Source organism: Crotalus tigris, unplaced genomic scaffold, assembly GCF_016545835.1.
Source record: "Crotalus tigris isolate CLP2741 ecotype Arizona unplaced genomic scaffold, ASM1654583v1 scf7180000018536.255166, whole genome shotgun sequence".
NCBI lineage: Eukaryota > Metazoa > Chordata > Lepidosauria > Squamata > Viperidae > Crotalus > Crotalus tigris.
The window spans coordinates 137-22,746 of NW_024097061.1; the positions used below are offsets into that span (position 1 = coordinate 137).

The window sequence follows — 22,610 nt, forward strand, 5'->3', positions numbered from 1 at the left end:
GAGGTTGCCTACCCGAGGTTGTTGGACAACAGCTTGAAGCTTGCCAGGTGAGTAGCAGATAGGAGGGGGGGGGGAGAAAGAGAGAGAGAGAAAGAGAGAGGGGGGGGAGAGAGAGTGGGGAAGAGGAGTGGCAGACCAAGGGCAGATAGAGAGGGAGGGGGAGAGAGACCCTTTTGACATCTAAAATGAAGATAACACTGCATATATCCTTTTTTTAACCTATGTGTGTATGTAATTTTATTCTCTTAAAGAATTCTCTTGGTGATCATTGTTTTAATAGTATGGATATTCCCAAGAGTCATATTTTTACTTTTATTTTTAATGTGTATATGTGTGTGTGTGTCTGTGTGTGTGTATATATATATACACATATACACACACACACATACACACACCTATAATAAAGGTAAAAAAGGATATATGCAGTGTTATCTTCATTTTAGATATCAAAAGGGTTTTGCGGCTCCCAGTGTTTTGTTTTTGGTGGGAAACGGGTCCAAGTGGCTCTTTGAGTGTTTTGGGTTGCCTACCCCTGCACTAGACCAAACTGGCTCTGTGTTCTCTTATACTGGCATAGACGTCTGGTCAAGTGTGTTTTCAATTAATTTGTTTTGTGTTTCTTCTATGTTTTTAGCTGCCTTTGTTGGAAAAGCAGGTATGTCAATCCAGGACTAAAACGTTCATGGCAGGTGAGAGACCTGCCTGGTTCGAACTAGTAGACATATGGATATTTTATCTGGTAATTTGCCAGCCCAGCTTTGAAGCATAACTAAAATATAAAATAACAGGATTTAACATCTAATATAACGGGAGTTCAACAATGCATCATAATACTTTTAAGACATATTTGTATATAAATATATGTTAAAAGTCTGGTTGCAGAAAGAGAGGTGGTGTGAAGGGGTGTCTTCATCTAAGAAATAAGAATGGTCTTTCTGCTCTCTGACAGCACCTTCCTTCCTGCAGTGTTCAGAAATCCATTTCTGTTTGGTGCACTCTTCCCTAAATAGTTTCACTCAATCTGGTGATTATAACAATTATGTCATAGCATAAATTAATGCTTCAGTTTACTTATTCTCTTCTGCCATTCTTACCCTTTTTTCTTTTTCTAATTTTTTTTAAGATACTGCAGGCAGAGAATGTTTTGACTGTAATTCATGTACAAGATGGTGTGTGAACAAAACTAGATTTAGCACTTTAGCTCTGACCGTGTTACCTAGTTGGGTAATGAAATGTCTGCAAGAAAACAATCAAGCTCAGGGAGCATCAAGGACCCCATAAAGTTGATTTCAGGTCTGCTTAATTCCCAATTTTTCCAGATGAAAAAAGTGGATCTTGATTTAAAGAACTAGTCTTGGAGAGCAACCATCCCGTTGGGAGGAGGGCTGAAGTGGGGAATTAGTATGGACTTGTTATGTAAATACAAGAGAACAAGTTCAACACACACACACACACACACACACACACACGCGTCCCCAAATGCCTTTGAACTTTATCTAGTTTTTCTCAGGCAAACTACAGTTTTTGTTTACAGTAGATTCCTGTTCGATAGGCAGGGAACAATAATGTAGCTAGTTTGAGCTCTGCATGTGTGGGTCTGATTGTTTGTACTTGACAAGTCTGTAATTAACATAATCTTATCCATATCTTCCTAAAGGTAAGTTACATTTAGTCCTATAGCACTCAGCTCTAGATAAATTGCAATAAGACACCCAACCCATCTCATATAATAGCCCAAAATAGAATTAGTTTTTCTTATAATAATGACTATGGATAATAAAGTTATATCCTAGCCAGCAGAGAAAACCTAGAAATAAACCTAAGCCCCCAAAACTGGAAGGTTGCACATTGCCCATCCCAGTTTATTTGAGGGATATTAAGGCATTTATTAAAATACATCACTAAAATTTCTTAAACCACCAATGTCTTTATTTTTTAATTAATTACAAAAAGATAAAGATCATAAAATGCAGAATTGTTCTGAAATTAAGCACATTAGTATCTCATTTATTTGATTGCTAAGTCTGCACAAAGGAGTCAAAAACAGTTGCTTCACAGAGCCCACTGGTACTAGTCAAGTATTTTTCTTTAAGGCTTTAAAGCAAGTGCATCTATAGAAATGGTCAAATGTTCAACATGGCTTTACTGATTATAAATCCAAAAAATTAAATCATTTTTCCAAAATTCAGTTTTTTTTTCTGAACTGGTAACTAATAGAAGAAAAAGAAACTGCAGGAATAAAGGAAGGAAAGCCCGTCTCAAGGCTATGTTTTTTCACTTGTTCATCCAAGATTTGAAAATATGACGATTGAAGTAGTCCGTTTAGCAAACTGACTACCTCAATAGTCATATTTTCAAATCAGTATATTTAGAGTATTTAAAACAGAACAGCAAAGAGCTGAAAATACTACCTTCAGATTAAAAACAAAGTGTCCAGTGCCATAGCGGTTGTACGGGTGCATAGTTCTATCAAAGTTGGATTTATATATTCTAGAAAAAGATTTATGATACTACTGAGAAAGATTTAGAAAAAAGATACTTCAGTTTATCAGAGAGATGGAAGAAGATCACTGTGAAGGAATGGTATAACATTTGATACTTTTCAGTTTACGAAAAGAAGGATGAAATGATAAAGAATGATGCATCTTTCCCTCAGAATTAATCAAACAAAGCTGGATAGTGAGAGATTGAAGACAGGAAGAACTTTTTCACAAAGTACGAAATGTGTAGAATTCTTTGCTATAGATACCATGGCTACTAGCTTAGCTGACTTAAAAGTGTTAGATTGATTCATGAAAGGTCAGGTATATCTACACTTTTTGGCTCAAAGATTCCTTGCCGTCTGTTTTTTAAAGGATACATCCTTTGAACTCTCCATCCAATTGCCGAGGCTACCTATCTACATAAGTCTTTTCTATCTTTTTCCACTTGTATTCTATGCACGATGTGTAATGTTTTGGTGAGAACTCTAGTGATGATGAGGCAAAGTCTGAAATCTGTCCAGCTGTTGTTAACAACTGTAGGCACCTCCTCTCTTCTGTAGTTCCTGGTGACTTTCTTTATGGTTATTTTGACTTGGGCAATGGCAGAGTACATACCAACACCTGATTACAGCTCTTGGTCAACTGCCTTAGACGAGGCAAGAGAGACTGAGCAATCTGAGTGATAGAACACAAGACACAGAGGATGGAGCAATAGAGCAAGCAGCAGAATGAGAAAGAGTGCAAAAGACAAGATGAGTAAAAGCAAGTGATAGCAATAGTGCAAGCATTAGAAGGAGACAAGTGAGCAAGAAGAGAGAGCAAGTGAGGGAGAGAACAATAGAGCAAGTAAGAGGGGGAGTGTTAAGAATGTGGGATGGGTCAGAGAAAAACTGAGGGAGCAGAAGCTGGACAAAGGAAAAAAGTGTATGTGTGAGAGAATCTGGATTCTCTCATAGGTATCATCTGGATGACGTAAGAGGGGAGCCTCTTCTCCTTTTATCAGGAGGCCCATTTTACCCCCATATTAGCTTTAGACAGATAGTTAAAACTGTGGATCTAACTCAGTCAAAACTCTCTTTCTTCCCAATCCCAAAGCTATGGCAAGTTAGGGAGAACTGTTGGATGCTTATTCTGCTGCTATCTTAATTAGTCCCATAGGAAACCATTAGGTAGTACCACATAGCCTCATTACCAAGACAATTCAACTATTTGTTGTTGTTAATTGCAAAGTCGTGTCCGACCCATCGCAACCCCATGGACAATGTTCCTCCAGGTCTTCCTGTCCTCTACCATCTTCTGGAGTCCATTTAAGTTCGCACCTACTACTTCAGTGACTCCATCCAGCCATCTCATTCTCTGTCGTCCCCTTCTTCTATTGCCCTCAATCTTTCCCAGCATTAGGCCCTTCTCCAGTGAGTCCTTCCTTCTCATTAGGTGGCCAAAGTATTTGAGTTTCAACTTCAGGATCTGGCCTTCTAAAGAGCAGTTGGGGTTGATCTCTTCTAGGACTGACCGGTTTGAACGCCTTGCAGTCCAAGGGATTCACAGGAGTCTTCTCCAGCACCATAGTTCAAAGACCTCAATTCTTTGTCGCTCAGCCTTTCTTATGGTCCAACTTTCACATCCATACATTGCAACTGGGAAAACCATGGCCTTGACTATACACACTTTTGTTGGCAGGATGATGTCTCTGCTTTTTAGTATGCTGTCTAGATTTGCCATGGCTTTCCTCCCCAGGAGCAAGCGTCTTTTAATTTCTTGGCTGCAGTCCCCATCTGAGGTGATCTTGGAGCCCAGAAAAATAAAATCTGCCACTACCTCCATTTCTTCCCCATCTATTTGCCAGGAATTGAGAGGGCTGGATGCCACGATTTTGGTTTTCTTAATGTTGAATTCAACTATTGCAACTAAGCAAATTACAATTGCATTCTTTTGTGCTTGGCCACAAACTGTAGAAGGCCTGTGAACTTGGTTGTCTAATAAACCTGAAGACTATCAATAATTTCTAATCATCATGACTATATGTTACTTTTTGTAAAGGAAACTGTATGGCTGCCAATAGTTGTTATCACGGAAAGAGAAAAGGTGTGACTCTTGTTCTGCATTTAGGTTTTGTGGCTAACTGCAGTGAGGACAGGATGCTGATTTGGATACATCTCTGGCCTGATCCAGGGATCTTTTTATTAGGAGATAGACAGGGACGTAGTTGGGCTGATTTGAGCAGACTTAATTAGCAGCAAGAGCTACAATTCCAAACATGCCTTTTGTTATAATTCATTTTTATTTGTTATTTTATGATGTTTTATGCACATATAGAAAAACCTATAAAATGTTATATATATTTCAAAACATTTTCCCATTAGAGTTCTGAAACCTATTCAAAGTATGATAGCATTCAGTGGCTATAAATATTAGGGCTGGGGGTTTTTTTGGGTTGTTTTTTTTTTAAAAATCGTATCAATAAAACAGCTCATTTTATTTATAAAAAAGATGTTGGCCCAATATCAAATTACTTGCTTTGCTTTCTTCAACCCATCGCATGTCACCTTATGAAGATGGATCCCTGCCTCATCACAAGTGGGCATAAATCTTTCACCTCCTCTGAATTGAGTTCTCTCTCACCCAAGCAGGTTTGAGAAAAAGCTGCAGAATAAGGATGACACTGCCTACTTGCCCAATATAAAATGAAACTTCTCATTCCCAGCCTGTATCAGCTGTGGCTGATCCGCAAAATTGGACACACGCTGACTTTGGTCATAAACTGAAGAGCTCCTTTAGGCATGGTACAAAGGCACACACACACCCCAAAGTGAGAATTTTTTTCTTTAAACTGATACCACAAACCAGGTTTGAAAATTTTGCTGAGTGGCTGTGCAGCTTTGGAATAGGGCATTTTAACAGAATTAAATACCAGTTACAGATTGGTAGACTTAATCACTTTAAGGTGTTCATTAATTCACTGGTGGGCAAATTCTGCTAAGTTTACATTCAAACGCCTGTGTTTTTAAAATTCAAGTTATTGCAATATTTGCATTCTTATATCTTATTTCCCTATGATAACATTAAATTCAAAGCAACTTAATTTTTTTTTTAAAAAAAAGTTGCAGCTTTTCCATAGGGAAATAGATTGAAAGATGGAAGCTTCTACTAAAATTTTTATATCTGAGCAAGTAACAATAATCCCCAGTGAATCATTTATGAAGCAGGACCATTACCTCTGAATCCTAAATATTAGACACAAGTTTTAAAAATACAAGATCTTCATGCTCTGCTTTCGAAGATAATTAGATTGCTTACTGCCCGTTATGGTTACTTCTGTGTTTTCAGCATATTCATTTTAAATATCAGCAAGAAGTATCTACAGACTTATATACCAAATACATACATATGCATTTTTTCTGGTATCAAGATAGCATTTAGAATAAGTCTATTTACAATAACATAAAGACATATTTTTAGTTTTTTTACCTATAGTAAAACACCTTAAGCAGAGCAAATTTATCAGGCAAATGTAAAAAATAGGGATTTATCTAAAATGTATTTTTTTTCCACAAATCAATGAAATATGTCTAGTCAGGATACAGTTTGACTATCTTGACCATGTGGCTCTGTAATACAGTATTAGTAGAGACCATATACCTTGCTGCTATAACTACTGTTATCCTTTGTTTTGTTTATCCAACTTCACGTCATCGTAGTTTCCTTTCAAACATAACATCAGTCTTTTATTTTTCTTAAAAAATAATTAGATTGTACTAGGTTTTGTTTTCATTTAGATTTTCTCTGTTCATTTATTCCTCCTATGTGTCATTATTTTTAGTGGCTTCCTTGTATAACTGAATAAAATTGTAAATAACACATGGTTGTTTAAATAACATACACTTGCATGTAAATAATAAAGCTTTCCTTTTGTTCTTGAAAACAGTATTATTGTCCCAATCCATATTGACCTTTCCTTCCCTCCTTTCTATACCATTTGTCTGCTGCCCACCTCACCAGATTCTGACCACTTTACTACAAGGATAAATAAATAAAATCTAACAATAAAATCAACATAGGGCTACATGTCACTTAACAGCTGAAGACATCACTCTCAAGTGCAATAGCATCCAATATTCTTTCAACTCATCTTCCGAAGCCTTGATCAAGGTGGGTGGTTTTCATCTGCGACCAGAATGTCATGAAAGAGTGGGCTGTTCTCACCTCTGGGAGGAGGAAATACCAATGGTTGGCACCATTGCAGAGAAAGCTTGCTTCCCAGCTGCCATCCCCCAGACCATCTGGGGAGTGTGATCACCAACTGTTTCCCCCAGAAAAGCATATGCAGGACAGAAAGCTTCTGCTTGGAGAAGACAGTCTCAGAAGAAGTCAGGGCCCATACAGTAGAGGAATTTATTGGTCATAATCAGTGCTTTGAATTGTACTTGGAGACCTATTGGCAGCCAATGCAATTCTTGCAAGATGGATCTTTGGGTTATGACCACTCATTCAGTAATTCTCCCAAATTATGAGAGTGCTGAACAAGGGAGATTTCAAACTAGTCCACAAAGTTGGGGCTGTCATGTCCCCACAGTCACATGATCATCATTTGCAATCTTCCCTGCCAAGTTTCTTACAAGGCAAATTCCCACAAAAGAAATTTCCAGGGATCGCGTATGCCGGAGTACTCCCTTGCCTTCCCTATCCCAGCACTCACCTGTGGCTCTTGCCAGCTGCCTGCTCTTCCCAGTGCCTGCTTGCTGCTCTTGCCAGCCAACCTATACTTCCCAGGACCTGGTGGAACCCCCAATCCCCCTGCACTCTACTTGGGACCCCTGCTTAGCAACCCGTGCAGTCATGGGGTTTTGACAGCAACAGGGATTGCTGCGATTGCTGTTGCAATGTAGTCACATGATGATATGCTTCACATCGGTTAATGGTGGCAATCCCAGTCCCAACTCTCATTTTAACCCAAGGACTACCCGTAATGCTGCTGAACTGGGACTGATCTATCAGAAATTAGATAGCCACATTTTGAAATCCCTGCAGCTTCAGAATAGCCTTCAAAGTAGTGCATTTAAGTCAGGTGTCTTCAAACATGGCCTTTTTATGACTTGTGGACTTCAACTCCCAGAATTCCTCAGCCAGCATGCCTGGCTGAGGAATTCTGGGAGTTGAAGTCCACAAGTCATAAAAGGGCCAAGTTTGAAGACCCCTGATTTAAGTAATCCAGATATGTGATTAGGATATGAGTGGCAGTTGCCAAAGGCTCATGTTTCAAGAATGGTTGCATCATCCACATCTGCTTAAAGGATTTTCTAAGCATGGTCTCCACCTGCTGTTTGAGCAGAGCTTGAATCCTGGAGAACTTCCAGATCTTCACCCAGTTCCTTCCAGAGAAATGTGATTGTGAACCAATACAGTTTATGCTGCATCCATTTATACATGCACTTCACTGTACCCACCCTTCTGTGCAAGCTGTGGATGGATATTGATGAGCTGAGTTAAATTCATGGAGCGAGTTTTCATGAATAAAGCCCTACACGCATGAACTTTCCTATACAATACCACACAGCATTGTTGTTAGTTGCGAAGTCGTGTCCGACCCATTGCAACCCCATGGACAACATTCCTCTAGATCTTCCTGTCCTCTACTATCTTCTGCTTCAGTGACTCTATCCAGCCACCTCATTCTCTGTTGTCCCCTTCTTCTATTGTCCTCAATCTTTCCCAGCATTAGGCTCTTCTCCAGTGAGTCCTTCCTTCTCATTAGGTGGCCAAAATACTTGAGTTTCAACTTCAGGATCTGGCCTTCTAAAGAGCAGTCAGGGTTGATCTCCTCTAGGACTGATCAGTTTGATCACCTTGCAGTCCAGGGCACTCACAGGAGTCTTCTCCATCACCATAGTTCAAAGGCCTCAATTCTTTTGCGCTCAACCTTTCTTATGGTCCAACTTTCACAGCCATACATTGCAACTAGGAAAATCATGGCCTTGACTATACGTACTTTTGTTGGCAGGGTGATGTCTCTGCTTTTTAGTATGCTGTCTAGATTTGCCATAGCTTTCCTCCCCAGGAGCAAGCGTCTTTTAATTTCTTGGCTGCAGTCCCCATCTGTGGTGATCTTATTTAAGGGACAGCCTTTCTCTCATTCTATAAGATCAGGCAGAGTGGGCGTACTCCAGGTCCCACCAATTAAAGAGTGCCATCTTGTGGGGTCCCAGAGCTGTGCTTTTACAGTGGAATATCCTTCCTCTGGTAGTTCATCTAGGCTGAATGTTAGAAAAGGTCTGAAAACCTGGCTTTTCAAACAGCTCAGATGCCAGGATGATAAGTAAAGGAAGAGTGATTGGCATTTAGATGCACCAAATTTGCTGATGTTCGTGCTCTATGGGTTCTATACATCTGTATATCATCTGGAGCCTTTCGATTTATCAACCTCTAATTAAATAATAAACTATGGGAGTAGCTATTTTACTCTGCTTTTTTACAAACCTAGCAAAAAGCCATTGTGTTAGATCTTTATTTTTGCATAAGAAGAAAGAGAAGATGATTCAGTATGGTAGTAAAGGCAACCACTACTCAGTCTGCTGGGTTGCAAAGCTCAATACCAGCAGTTAAGTGTCCCCACTTGCAAAGCTCTGTGTCAAAAAAAAAGGTGTAAGAGGATATAGAGTATTAAGTCACAATTGTAAACATAAAGCCCAGCAAACCTGCAAAGTCAACCCAGTAATTGTGGCATTTTCATTCCACCCTAAAATTAGGCATCAACAAGGCACAAAAGTACACATAATTACCAAAGTACAAGAAATCAACAAGGAGCCCTTTGCATTTTTAGTAGCCCTCTGAAAGGTCAAAACAGAAAAGAACCAAAAGCACGCACAAAGACATGATTTTTGCACTCATAATGTGCACTTTGAAAATGTCAGCAATACTTGCCTTATGCACAGTCAAAGATGCCCATTTGTATTTGTTTAAATCTAAGTAGGCATCAATCATAGCAAAAACTCGGGGCTGTAGGTTATATTGGACAGCTGAAAAAGATCCTGGAAGAAGGCTATCCTTTCCATTTTATTGCCCAGAAAACAACTCTGAAGTCATTACAAGTCATGCTGAGCTTAGTTCATGGTGACTACATCCATGCAGTTGTCCTTGCAGTATAAGAATCATGGTTTGCTATTGCCTTCTGGGATTGTTTAAAGAATATTTCCCAGTCTAGTCAGTAGTCCTGGAATTCCCAGGTACTTCTTATCCCTATATTGAACTAACTCTGTTTTAGTTTCTAAAACTAGGTATTGCTACCTGCTGAGACTCTTAATGACTATTTGCAATGTACACAAGGATTGCAACCATGCAGCTTCTGCCTCTGAGTTAGGCTGATATAACTATGGTTTTCCTCTTAAAGCTACCCCCTCATTATACTGTTCAATCTCAGTCAATAGCAGTAGAGATAGAACTGTTCCGCCTTCCTGTAATGAATAGACTGATCTCAGCCCTATAAGATGGACCAGACTAGGAAACCAATATAATATAGGCCAGGACCACTTTTATTTGAACAAATACAGTAACAGAATTGTGCTTCCCTCTCCATCCTCTGATACTTGTGTAAACCAGGGAAGTGCTTGTCTGAGATACTTTTTCAAGTTATTTTCTTGGCCCCAATTGAAGCCCCTCTTATCTTGGCAGTGTCTCTCCCTCATGTTCTTCAGGGCCATTCCCTACGTCCTCTGCAACTGGAAACTTTTTGAGCAAAAAGAGAATAATCTGGATTCAAATGTTGGAAGTTCTAGAATGAATAGAGCAACACTGTTCAAAATTTCCCTATTTTAGTCTGAGAGCAGGTTAGTCTCAATGTGTTTTGTCTTGATTCCAGAACTTATGCCATGGTACTGACAGACAGAGACAAATAAAGCAGAACTCCAAGGCTTGCAAGTTCCTCAAAGAACATGTTTATTGATAGAAAGTATCAGCACATCAAAAGTGAAACCCAGTCTGAATAGACACGTAACCCCACCACTAAAGCTATGCAAGCTACTACATTCCCTAATACAACTTCTTGGCGGGCTTTTCACTAAACTCCCAGCTTGCAGTCCCAGGAGTAGCTGATGACCTTGGTTCCCACAGGAGAAAGTCTGTTTTGTCTAGCGAAGCACCTGGTAAACCCCCCTCCCTCCATGCTATGTGTCAATCAAAAATGAGTAGGGAAAATGGCAGCAGCCACGCTCATTTTCAAAGTTGACAGTTGGCTCGACAGTTGGGTTGGAACTTTGGTGAGGGGAAGGAAGAGATGGATAGTTTTTGGCATTTCTCCCCACGGCACCCACCTCTTGAGCAACAGGAATCGTATCTTTCACCTCCAGGCAGCCGAACGTCTCCTTCAGTTGTTCGAGCGAGGAGCTGTGGACTGCTGACAAATCTCCATTCTCCGGAGTCATCCTATCCCATCGAGCCCTTTCCTTTCTTTCCATCCACAGACAAAGAACAATAAAAGCTCCTCTCCAGTGGTTAAAGGAGTGCTCCTGCACTGAGGGGCAGCCTTGGCTTGGAAGAGGTCCACTAGGGCTGTAGTTCTTTCCTGCGGTTCCAGTTTCCCAGGTTGGATCAACCTGGTTTTCGACTGAGCCCCTACCAATGACGCCTCCTCAATAGCTGGAGAGCCACCCTGCGCTCTGACAGCCTGAGTCCTGTTGCCACTAACAACAGTTTCAACTTTCTCCTCCATCTCGAGTCTTCACTGTGTCTTTGCCGCTCTCCCAAAAGTGATTGGGTAGGCGGTCGGGGCCCAGCACCCTCAAAAATGAAGTTTGTATGAGACTTGGTTTAATGTCATGGTTCTGACAGACAGAGACAAATAAAGCAGAACTCTGAGGCTTGCAAGTATCTCAAAGAACATGTTTATTGATACAAAGCATTAGCACGTCAAAAATGAAACCCAGTCTGAATAGACACGTAACAATCCCCAGTACAAGGTTAAGAAATCCCACCCCTAAAGCTGTGCAAGCTACTACATTCCCCAATACATCTTCTTTGCGGGCTTTTCATGAAATGCCCAGCCTGCAGTCCCGGGAGCAGCCGATGACCTTGGTTCCCATGGGAGAAAGTCTGTTTTGTCTAGTGAAGCACCTGGTAAACCCCCTTCCCTCCATGCTATGTGTCAACCAAAAATGAGTAGGGAAAATGGCTGCAGCCACGCTCATTTTCAAAGTTAACAGTACTCAAGTGTTTTGTTTCAAGCTTGGAACATATTCAACTTAGGTCTTTTTAAAATGAGTGACAACCAGCTAAATCCTCTCCCTCTGGACTAACACTGAGCAAGTAAATTGGATGGTCCATGCACAGCTTTAATTATAATCCAGATAATTACTGAATTTGGGAACTTAAAGCAGTTGATTAATTCTGAATTCTGCTTCATTAGTGCAGTTTGATGGAAGAAATTCAAATAAATAGGGAGCTACCTTATACTCAATCAAATCTAGTTTGCTACTATTTATATAGCTTGACAGCTGCTATCCAAAGTTTCAGAGGTAACCTTTTCCAGGTCAGTCTGGAAATGCTAGAGATTAAATCCAAAATCTGCTTGTAAAATACATGCTTTACTATTAGCTGATGGCTCTTCCCAAATTTAGCAAACAGGCAACCGAAATACTATTCTTTTCCAGCTTAGCTTTCTTTAGCAAGTCAGTTTCATTGGTATATGTATGTTTCATTTCTCAGAAATTTGGGATATTTGGCATTTTAAGAATTAATTAGGTGTATTATACAAATTTTCATGGATTACAACTTATTTCATAGAAAATAGCTCGGAAGAGAGAGAGAGAGAAAAAAAGAGAGAGAGTATTTAGGAGGAAGGCAGAGAAGGGAATAATCTACAGAAGGGAGAATGGTGAGAAAAGAGGACAGAGAATTATTTTGGGGATGGGAGATAAATTACTTAGATCATGTCCAGAATTAAAAAAATAAAATTTGTATTTTTTGAGAGCAGACCATCTATTGCAATAGACATGATACTGCATCTTAAAAATCTAATAAATCTATGAAAAACTAAGGTTATTCTACTGAGAAAGAAATACATCTCATATATTATATTTCATGTAAGAAAGAAGAACCAGAGAAAACAGTGAAGGTAAGGAACGTGACCGCATAAAAAAAGGCAGTTGGACATGCCACAGAATAACTAGTTAACACAAGCAATTTGATAACAAGGTGTGTATGCAAAAGCCTTGGATTGTGTTTAATCGATGTAAAATGGTGTTGAATTTTCAAAAGAATTTCAGCTAAACTAATCAGGCTCTGCAATTCTTTTTCTCAAGTATTGCCACCTTGAGGTCTAAAATGGAACATCCGGGGAGCTGACGTGTTTCCCTAATTATTTCTGCATACTTATTCTGTTCAGAAATGGTAAGTTTTGATAGACTTTTGCAAGGGCTGCTTCTATGTTAGTCCAGTTAATAAATCTGTTATTTTTTTTCTTTTTACGACCCATAATCCCTTTATTCTGGGTGGAGTCATGGCAACTGAGTGGAGCTAAGCGTTTACTGGCCCAATGCCCTTCTTGATGTCTATACTATATTTTCTCTTTGAGCCCTGATGGAGAAACATCTGTTGCTGCCTAGGATTGAACTCACAACCTTCCAAGTGGGAGGCAAGCATCTTTATCTCTAGGCCATCACACCACTCAATAAATCTGTTAAATATAATCTGTTCAAAATTCATTCTGAAGATAAGTTATTCTAACACGGCCATTAAAATAATGGTGTTCTGTTGTACCATATGTGCCCAGAGTTCTGCCATGAACCCAGAGATTAAAGTATCATTTGTAACGATAAAAAGAGTGAACTGCTTGAGAAACAGATTTTGTTAGTTAGTTCATTAGAAATTCATCAGATTTCATTAGCTCAAGCAGAAAGATGGTATAACAAATAAGTATATTTAAGATTGAACTAGAATAATATAGCGTGTCCCCCATTTTATGCTATGAAACTTTTTTTTGCTTTATCTGGAGATCCCAAACTGGATATAGGTTTAGTGACCCAGGATGAAAATGGAGTTGGGGAGAACTTGTTGGAAGGAAGGAAGAAAGGAAGGAAGGAAGGAAGGAAGGAAGGAAGGAAGGAAGGAAGGAAGGAAGGAAGGAAGGAAGGTTGGTTTAAAGCTTTTGTACAACCAATCAGCATTTAAGAACAGATCATACAGTAATAAGGAACAGTTTTCTTTCTCTCCATCCAGCGCCTTCTGGTATATGCAAAAAAGGCTCACTCATATGCACTTGACCAGTTCTTCCATATTCATGCAGCATCTGACAGACCATACGAAATAATTATTGAGGCAACACAAACCTCAAGTTGACATCTAATTGCCATACACCATTTTATTTTTGCATGAGATATATGGATGATTGCATGTAGAATGCATGTATGTGTGTGTTATGCTTGAATATTAATCAACCCATATTTACCCCTTCATTCCTCCATCTATTTTTATGTCACCAAACTGAGCAAAACAGAGGAGACGAATGAAAGGCAGAAGCTACACATGAGCTGTCCTGTGTTGGTCAGCTCCCAAGATGACTGTTCTTGGGAAAGAAAGAGATTCTACCAGTTGTCCTTCTTAAGTGGTTTAATTCCAAATGATCAGACCATCCATTGTTTCTTATATAACTTCTACCTTGAGATGGTATCAGTATGTTCTGCACAAGGAGATTGTGCTGTATTTAGACAGAACCTCTGATTCCCTTTGTTCCAACTAGAGACCTCAAACAGCATGTCCTGCTGTTGATGTAGAAGGATCCTTTTTCTGAGAACATTGTCCATGATCCCATGATACTTTGTTAAAAGAATCTCATTCCCCCCCTCATAGATATCCTTGCCCATTCCAGGTAGACCACTCTCTGAAAATAGCCTATGATAATAAATATCTTATTTTCATTCAGTTGAGTTCCATTCCCATCTACACAGCTATATTTTCCCCAGGATAGGGGATAGGATATTTTTGTTTCATGTGTAGATTTGAGTTTGTTTTTATTATTCATAGCTGCTGTTCAGAATCTTCCTGAAAAGATGCACTCAGCCTCACTTCAGTGAATTTCTACTCATTCCTTCATCCACACAATAAAATCCAACTCAGTGCATAATATATAATATGCTTGTTAGTTTGTGCGTGCTATTTCATCCATATGCTGTCTCCTGATTAAATAAAAGTCTGTTCCTAATTATCCTACTCTGCCTTTGGTCTGGATATCAGGAAAATCTGATGCCCACTTGACTACAAACTATTATTAGTAGAAATTAGGACAAACAAATAGAATCTGTTACTCCTTAACTATGCAAAGAAGTTAGTATCTGATCCTTTCTTTATTAGAAAGAATCTCAGTACTGTAGTCTGGAAGATTCTGATATAAATTTCTGCATAAATTGCATTTGATCGAATCAGAGCTTGCTTACTTTTTTATTAGCAATCAGCTGCCTTGTGCAATCCCTGAATAATCACAATTAATCCATTGTTCTCTGTTGCAAGTTGGAAATAAGTAAATCTTTTAACCACAAACAGGAAAATCACTGCTTTTCTGGTGGACTTATAGGTAGGATTTTATGCTGTTCTAAACAAAACACAAATGGTTTTCCTCTACGAAAACCTACAAAAGTGTTAGCATTGGGTGGAATAGCATGGGTTATAGGAAGCAGTGAAACAAAAGATCATTCTTCAGAAAGCATTTAGTACCTTTTCCTGGTTATTGAAATTATTCTGAAAGACCTTGGTTAAATAGAGAGTTGAGATTATGTTACACAAGACCAGTCAGTCTCCATAAATAATAAGCACACTGAGATAAGAATGTATTGGCCTATCACTATTGTGTGTGGCAAAAGGAAAGCAGATTTAATGTAGATTGATTGCAAATACACAGAGGCAGAATCTGACAGCTTAGTCAGAATGACCCAACAAAAATTGCAACATCACAGTGCAGGCTCTGCCCCATACATACATGCATACGATAACCCATAATCCTCATAACCCATATATAAAAGAAGTAAAGTTTGAACCACAATATTCATCTTATCCCATGCATCTCTACTCTCCCACAAACATCTATGCCTCCATATGAAGAAGTCCATGCAGCCATGGCCCTGCTTTGATGAGCTTTTTAGTTCTTCTAATAATTGTAAGTTTCTGAAAGACAATTCCCTTCTCCCAAGATTTCCCTTGACTTATTATTTCATTAGTTTTGTTCCCAAACTCTCTTAGATCTTCCCTTTTTCAGAATCTACTGCTGGAACACTAAACACTATAATTTGAATGAGGCACTCAAGGAAACCTGAAGCACTAACTTGATCAGTGCATGAATGGGAAATTATAGTCCATGAAAGGACAAATATGAATAATTACACTAAAAGAGATTGGGATTCTGTTTTGATAAAACAGGATGAAAATGGAGTTGGGGAGAATAGGAAGGAAGGAAGGAAGGAAGGAAGGAAGGAAGGAAGGAAGGAAGGAAGGAAGGAAGGAAGGAAGGAAGGAAGGAAGGAAGGACCCGCATGCCTGCTTCAGGCACCAAAATCCAAAATATTAGATAAGATCAGAAGTTTACCACAAATATCTTTTTGGTCCTATATTAAAAGTAAAAAAAACAAAACAAAAAACCAGGCTACATAAATGAAGTATAGTGAGAAAGAACATGATCAGCACAATTTATTTAATTTAATTTAATAAAAGAACAAGTTTATAGTAACAAGTTAAGAGTATTAAAAGGGGAACTAATGGAAGTAAAAACAAAACGTTGCTGGAACTAAAGGAGCTGAAAAGTCATAAGGAGAACAAAGGGCAATGTAATTTCTCCGGATTTACTTACTGAAAAATATATGAATAATTTACAGAGCACTATTTGGTCATAAGCCAAAAAACCAATTCATGAAAAAGAAGCTCATTCTGCATTTGACACTAAAGTTTTTGGAAAGATGAAAGGGACAAGGTGAGTTTTACCTCTTTGAGGATCCAAAGCTGAGGCAGAAACACTCCAGTGATAGAAAGGACTTGTACCAATGTGACAGCCCTTCAAGATGGACCAGACTAGGAAATCAATGTCATATAAATCAGTATTAATCTTATTGTAAAGCTGTAGAAACAGAACCTTGCAAATCTGAATGTGCTTCCTCCTCCATTCTCTCTATCTTTGTGTGTATTAGGCAGGGGTTTGTCTGAGAGGCTTACTAATGTTACTTCCTTGGCCTGGGCTCAGCTCCATCCTATCTGACCATTGCCTTGGTAGTATCCCAAGGGTGATTTTTCACTACGCAACTGGACTTCCTTGGGGCTTTTTTTGAAAACGTTTCCTGTCTCATCCAAGATGCTTCTTCAGAGCTGAAGAAGCTTCTTGGATGAGAAGCGAAATATCTTCAAAGAAAAACAAGGAAGTCCAGTTGCCTGGTGAAAAAGCACCTTTGGGATAACTATGACCTGGATGACTGAGAATCTCCATAGACATTTGCCTTGATAGTAGCTCCTCCTCCTGTCCTTCGAAGCCATTCCTTCTACACCAGGGTCTCCAGACTGGCAACTTTTAAGACTTGTGGACTTCAACTCCCAGAATTGCCACACTGGCTGACGAATTCTGGCATTTGAAGTCCACAAATCTTAAAGTTGCCAAGTTTTGAAGCCCCTGCTCTACACAAGCTTCAAGTGCAGAATGGATAGATCTTTCTGTTTGTTTGTCTCTGTGTTTTATCTTAATACTTTCATGAGGCTTCATTTAACTTGTAACAGGACATGGAAGTCTCTTTTTGAATGTATTGTTTTATGAAAGGGTCTATTTTTCGCTAAATCAAACATTTTTTTCCCCTTTAAAGTGCTTCTGCTGTTACCTCAGTTGACAATGGAGGCACATAAGTTGAATAGGGTTTAAATTACCTTAGAGTCAATTGAAGTTGCATTTTAGCTCCTCTCCTGTTCAGTGTTTATATTAACAATTTAGCTGACTAAATCTGCACAAGCAAGATTATCATTCCCCCAAGCAGCCTGGAGAGCACATTTCTATCCTTTTTGATGCTATGATCCTCTCTAGGACTTCAGTTGGCTTCAGCTGAACATTGCAAGCCACTGCTCAGTATTGCAAAGAGCACCAATTGCAAATTAGTTATTTTGAGAGCAAAATTCTGATCTGATAAATAAGTTTCCACTGTGCAAGTCTCATGCTAAAATATATGGGGCATGGTATTTCATGACTCAGATAGTGAAAGTGTATGTAGCAGGCATGCTCTTAAATCATTCTAAGCCAGGCTTTGACCTCAGCTAACATCATACTATAGACCACGGGTGCCAAACTCAATCACGTCATGTGACGTATCATGACTTTTTTGCCTTTGAGAAGCTGGGGTGGGTGTGGCCTGCCATGACACATCCAGCCCATGGGCTGCCAGTTGGACATCCCTGCTATAGACTGTAACTTGGCTCATTCTCCAAATTTGTCTCCTTGGAATAAATCCAGTCAAATTCTTTGAGGTGATGTTTCAGGTGCCTCATTATTAATGCAACATCTTGAATTGATTATTGATTAATTATGTTCCTTCAGGTCATTTTTGACAACCATTGACCACATAGATTTTCTCCATGATAATATATTTTCAATCAGGTATGATAAAAGTAACAAACGCAAGAGAAGTTTCTTGCTGTTTGGGACAAATGGATAAAATTTATACAATTTAGATTGGGTATACAAAAATATTATATAGTTTTTTCATAAGTTTTATTTTTATATATATTATAGATAATCTTTTTATATATATAAATATAAAGTTCTTAATTTAATTTTTATTTTTACTTTTTAAGCCTATATTCTGCTCTGGGAAGCTCAGGGGGGGGGGAAGGGAGGGGGGGGGTTTGGGAGGGGTGGGGTTTTTTTTTTTATATATATGTATTGTTTAGTTTTATTTTTTTGTATATGTTGTCTCTTGTTTTGTATTCTTTTTTCTTTTTTGTAAAATTTATAAAACTTTTAATAAAAAAAAAAAAAAAAAGTAGAAGCCAAAGACTAATTTTTTTTTTAATTGTCCTCCTCCCTGATGGCTTTGCCCTCTTGATAGTGGGAAATCAGTATAAGGAGAGCCCATTTGGTCTAGTGGTTAAGGTACCAGGCTTGAAACCAGGAGACTATGAGTTCTAGTCCTACCTTAGGCATGAAAGCCAGTGAGTGACTTTAGACCAGTCACTCTTTCTCTGCCCAACTCAGTTCACCAGGTTGTTGTGGAGAAAATAGGGGGGGAAAAGGAGTATTAGATATGTTCACCACCTTGAATTGTTTATAAAATGAATAAAGGCAGAATATAAACTGAATAAATAAGCGTTCTTGGAAGACTCCCTTGAAAATAAACAACATATAGAGGTATTAAAAACAGGGATATGATCAGGCGATATCATTTATAAAACAGTGCCTTCTGAATGTTAAATGGAAAACTGACCTTGGCTGAGTTCCTTAAATTGCTGCTGGACCAGTGCATGAAGTACCTCTTAAAACCTGGCTCGCACCTCACATATTTGGTTTATCTGGAGCACAAAAGTGTTTCTAACCTGGCAAGATGTGGTGCTCTTCCCACAGCAATCCTAGAAGGGAGATATTTAAAAAGTCTGCAAGTTAGAATAATTGTGCCCATGTGGGGATGAGATGTAGAAATAACTGAACAGGCTCTATTTGCTTGTCAGTATTGTTATCACGTAGAAAGTAGTTGTATTTTGCCATTGCTAGTAGATTTCCCAGATCACCCTCAGCAATTTAATACATTGTCTGATAAAAACTCTACAAACAGGTAAGTTTTATCCTAAACTGATTAAATTCATCTCCTGAGCATTAAATCCCACCCTCTCCTGCTAGGGTAAGAATATGTTGTTGATATTTCTGTGGCTAATAATTGACTTCCTCTAAAGGATAAAAATATTAAATAATTATAAGTTAATTATTTATATATATATCACCCAACACAACTCCTCAACATTTACAGAAAAAAATAAATGAATGAATGAATGAATGAATGAATGAATGAATGAATGAATGAATGAAGTCAGAACAGTTCCAAACATCCCAAACAACAGTGACTTCACCACCTGGAGGAAGGTGCTACAAAAGCTGATGTACAATTGAATATCGTCAGTATACTGATGATACTTTCCCCAAACATCTCAATGATCTCTGTCAGTGATATCATCTAAATGTTAAACAATAGTGGAGAAAGGATTGTGTTTTGTTATTCTACACCATAAAGGCATCCATGGAGATGAAAGATAGCCTAGACACTTCATAAGAAAATGAATAGCAAAATTCACTGCAACAGGTTCTGAGGAAATGATTGTTTATGTCACTGTCTGTAGTCTCTATAAATATGCTTTGGAGGAACAATATGGAGCAGCACTATGGCAATTTCCACTGCTTGCTATTTTTGAAAGAAAGGTCAATCAATTGGCATTTGTCTAGAGAACTATCATGTAAAACAAATAGAAGGTACATGAATGTGTGTTCTTCTAAGATCAAAACTGGTTATTAGTTTAGCTCATTTAAAGTAAGGTAGTGTCAGATGTGAATAACCAGACCCACAGATGTAAGGGTTAACGACTACTTTATTATTCTCTGCTTGTTACACAGGAATTTCCTCAGGCTGGTATTTTTTTTGTGGGAACTATGAGATAAGGCTCTAAGTCATTCAAGGAAGGTCAGACCTAACTCTCTTGTGGTTTATGTAGAGAGTCCAGGCTACTTCCACATTGAGGTTCTCCTCCCAGCTGGAATGGTTGGTTGCCAATAGGTAGGATTATAAATATACGGTACCTGTGGCTCCTACTATAACAGGCACAATTTCCTTCCCAAGGCAGGTGCACTACATCCGCTCCTTAGCTAAGTAAAGGGACGTCCACAAATATGTGTTTAGCTAAATACTGTAGGTGGAAAGAAAGAGGATGAAAGTTGCTTCTGGTACACAAAGGAGAGGCATGAAACAAAAAGGCAGAAAACAGGGAGAAAAGAAGTCACGGAGTTCACCAAATAACAGAAACAACCTGCATTCAATGAAAAAAGCATGATATTCAGGAAGAAGTAGTTGAAAAAAATGAAACTATAAATTTGAAAAAGTATGAAAAATAAAACAAACCCACAAACTAGATGGCAACTGATATAATTAAATAATCATGCTATAATTTTTCATTACTCAGCCACATATATCATTCACATTTCTGCATCAATTTACAGTTCTGGTCCATTTGAAGATAATCTTTGAGAATACCCGAAAGTGCTGGATTTGAAGGCAGTCAAAACAGTTGGTGGCCTAGCCAGTAACCCTGAGGCAACTTTTTTTTTTGATCTTACTAGTCATTAACAATTCTTTTGTATCTTGCAACTTCCATTCATGCAACTGTCTGCCTGCTAGAACAAGAATAAACTGTAAAATCAAACAAATAAAGAGTATATGTATAAGAGTTAGGATCTCTAATTTAGAAGTCTTTATTTTACAAAAAGTCTGCCTAATGTGAATGGTTTTTGCCATTTTGTCCCTCAGTTTCATAGCTAATACAGTATATACTCCTCCAACTGGATAAGAAATGAAGCAAGTTTAATCATGATGCAAAGAAGCACCTGGCCAGCTTGGATAGATGGGACATTTTCTTCCTTTTTTAAAAAAAAATAAACCAACATACCAGCTACAAGTAGTCCTTGATTTATGAATACAATTGAACCCAAAATTTCTGCTAAGCAAGACATTTGTTAGGTGAGTTTTACCCCATTTTATAACCTTTCTTGCACAGTCATTAAGTGAATCACTGAAGTTTTAAGTTAGCTGTTAAGTGAATCTGGCTTCCCCACTGTGTTTGCTTGTCACTTTTTGCCATGATCATGTGATCCCAGGATACTGCAACCATCATAAATAAATGCCAGTTCCCAAGCATCCAGACTTTGATTGTGTGACCATGGGAATGTTGCAATGGTCACAAGTCACTTTTTTCAGTGCTGTTGTAATTTTGAACGGCCACTAAATGAATGGTTGTAAGTCAAGGGCTATCTCTACTCCTATCTTTTAAAAGGAATCAGTGAAATGAATCAGAGTTTCCTGGAGCATGTCAGCATTACTACCAAAGGTTCTATGTTTTTTTGACTTCTTGATTACTATAAGGAATGTTGAAAAATGTCTAATTTCAGTCTTTTTCTAGTAATCAAAATGTTTGGAAGTGCAATCTAAATGTCATGCTTCTGATTAGTTTCAAAACACTTCTTCTTATGGACGTGATATTAAAACGCTCTTTTGCATTACACAATCAAAAGTTAGACTTCCTTGCAGTCATAGTTAACTCTCCAGCATAAAGCAAGAATGGGATGCAATATTGGCAACAAGGACAAGAGGGAGTGAAATGACTAAACACTGGTTAGGGCCATTAATAAGGCCCACTTCATGGTGATAAGAGAACCAAGCTTAATTTTCTGCTTTTATCATGTCTGCTGACAATTAGCTGGTATCCTTGTTTAGAGTAACCCAGTCCCTCTTCAGGAAGGTAGAATTTGCAGAGTTGCTGTAAGGAACACACTAGGTATTTGTCAGATAAAGTTACCCAAGTTTTCACTAAGCTACACTCTGGCCTTTGGAATTGATGGAATCATGATCCTGCTTGGCCACCTGGGATGAATTTGATCCAGTTGTTTTTGAGGAAGGATTCTTAGAGTTATAAGCTCAGCCATCTGTGTATTAGATCCACGCCTCTAAGTTTGGGAGTTTTCCTGAACGTGGTTCTTGTTCAAGGAACAAGTGGCAGCCATGGCAAGAAGAGCTTTTGCATAGCTATATGTTTTATGCCAATTTATACTTTTGTAGATCAAGAAGGACTGCTAATGGTCACTCAGGTCTTGAGTCGCCTCCCAAATGAACTACCACAATGTGCTTTACATGAGGCTACCTTTGAAAAACATCTGGAAGCTTCAGCTTGGTTCAGAGAGTAGACTTGACCCTGGGTGTCAGATCTACTATCTTCGGCTTGGTGCCTTGCTGGCATTCTGCCATCAGTTGGGGAAGGGAGGGAGAAACAAATGGGCAATAAAGCTCTATATCTTTATGATGGGAAATTGGGAGAGGGAAATAGACATGTGAGAAAGAACAGAGTGGTTTGGAATCTGGTTCATACTGGCATTGG

General features: G+C 38.6%; 1 long non-coding RNA gene across 1 annotated transcript; it reads left to right on the forward strand.

Annotated features, from left to right (window-relative positions):
- The first annotated feature begins 632 nt into the window (after nucleotides 1-632).
- LOC120312746 lies at nucleotides 633-21,117 on the forward strand. Its single transcript, XR_005557953.1, has 3 exons — nucleotides 633-655; nucleotides 12,773-12,860; nucleotides 20,990-21,117. It is a non-coding gene; the product is annotated as an uncharacterized LOC120312746 (long non-coding RNA).
- Nucleotides 21,118-22,610: the final 1,493 nt, after the last annotated feature.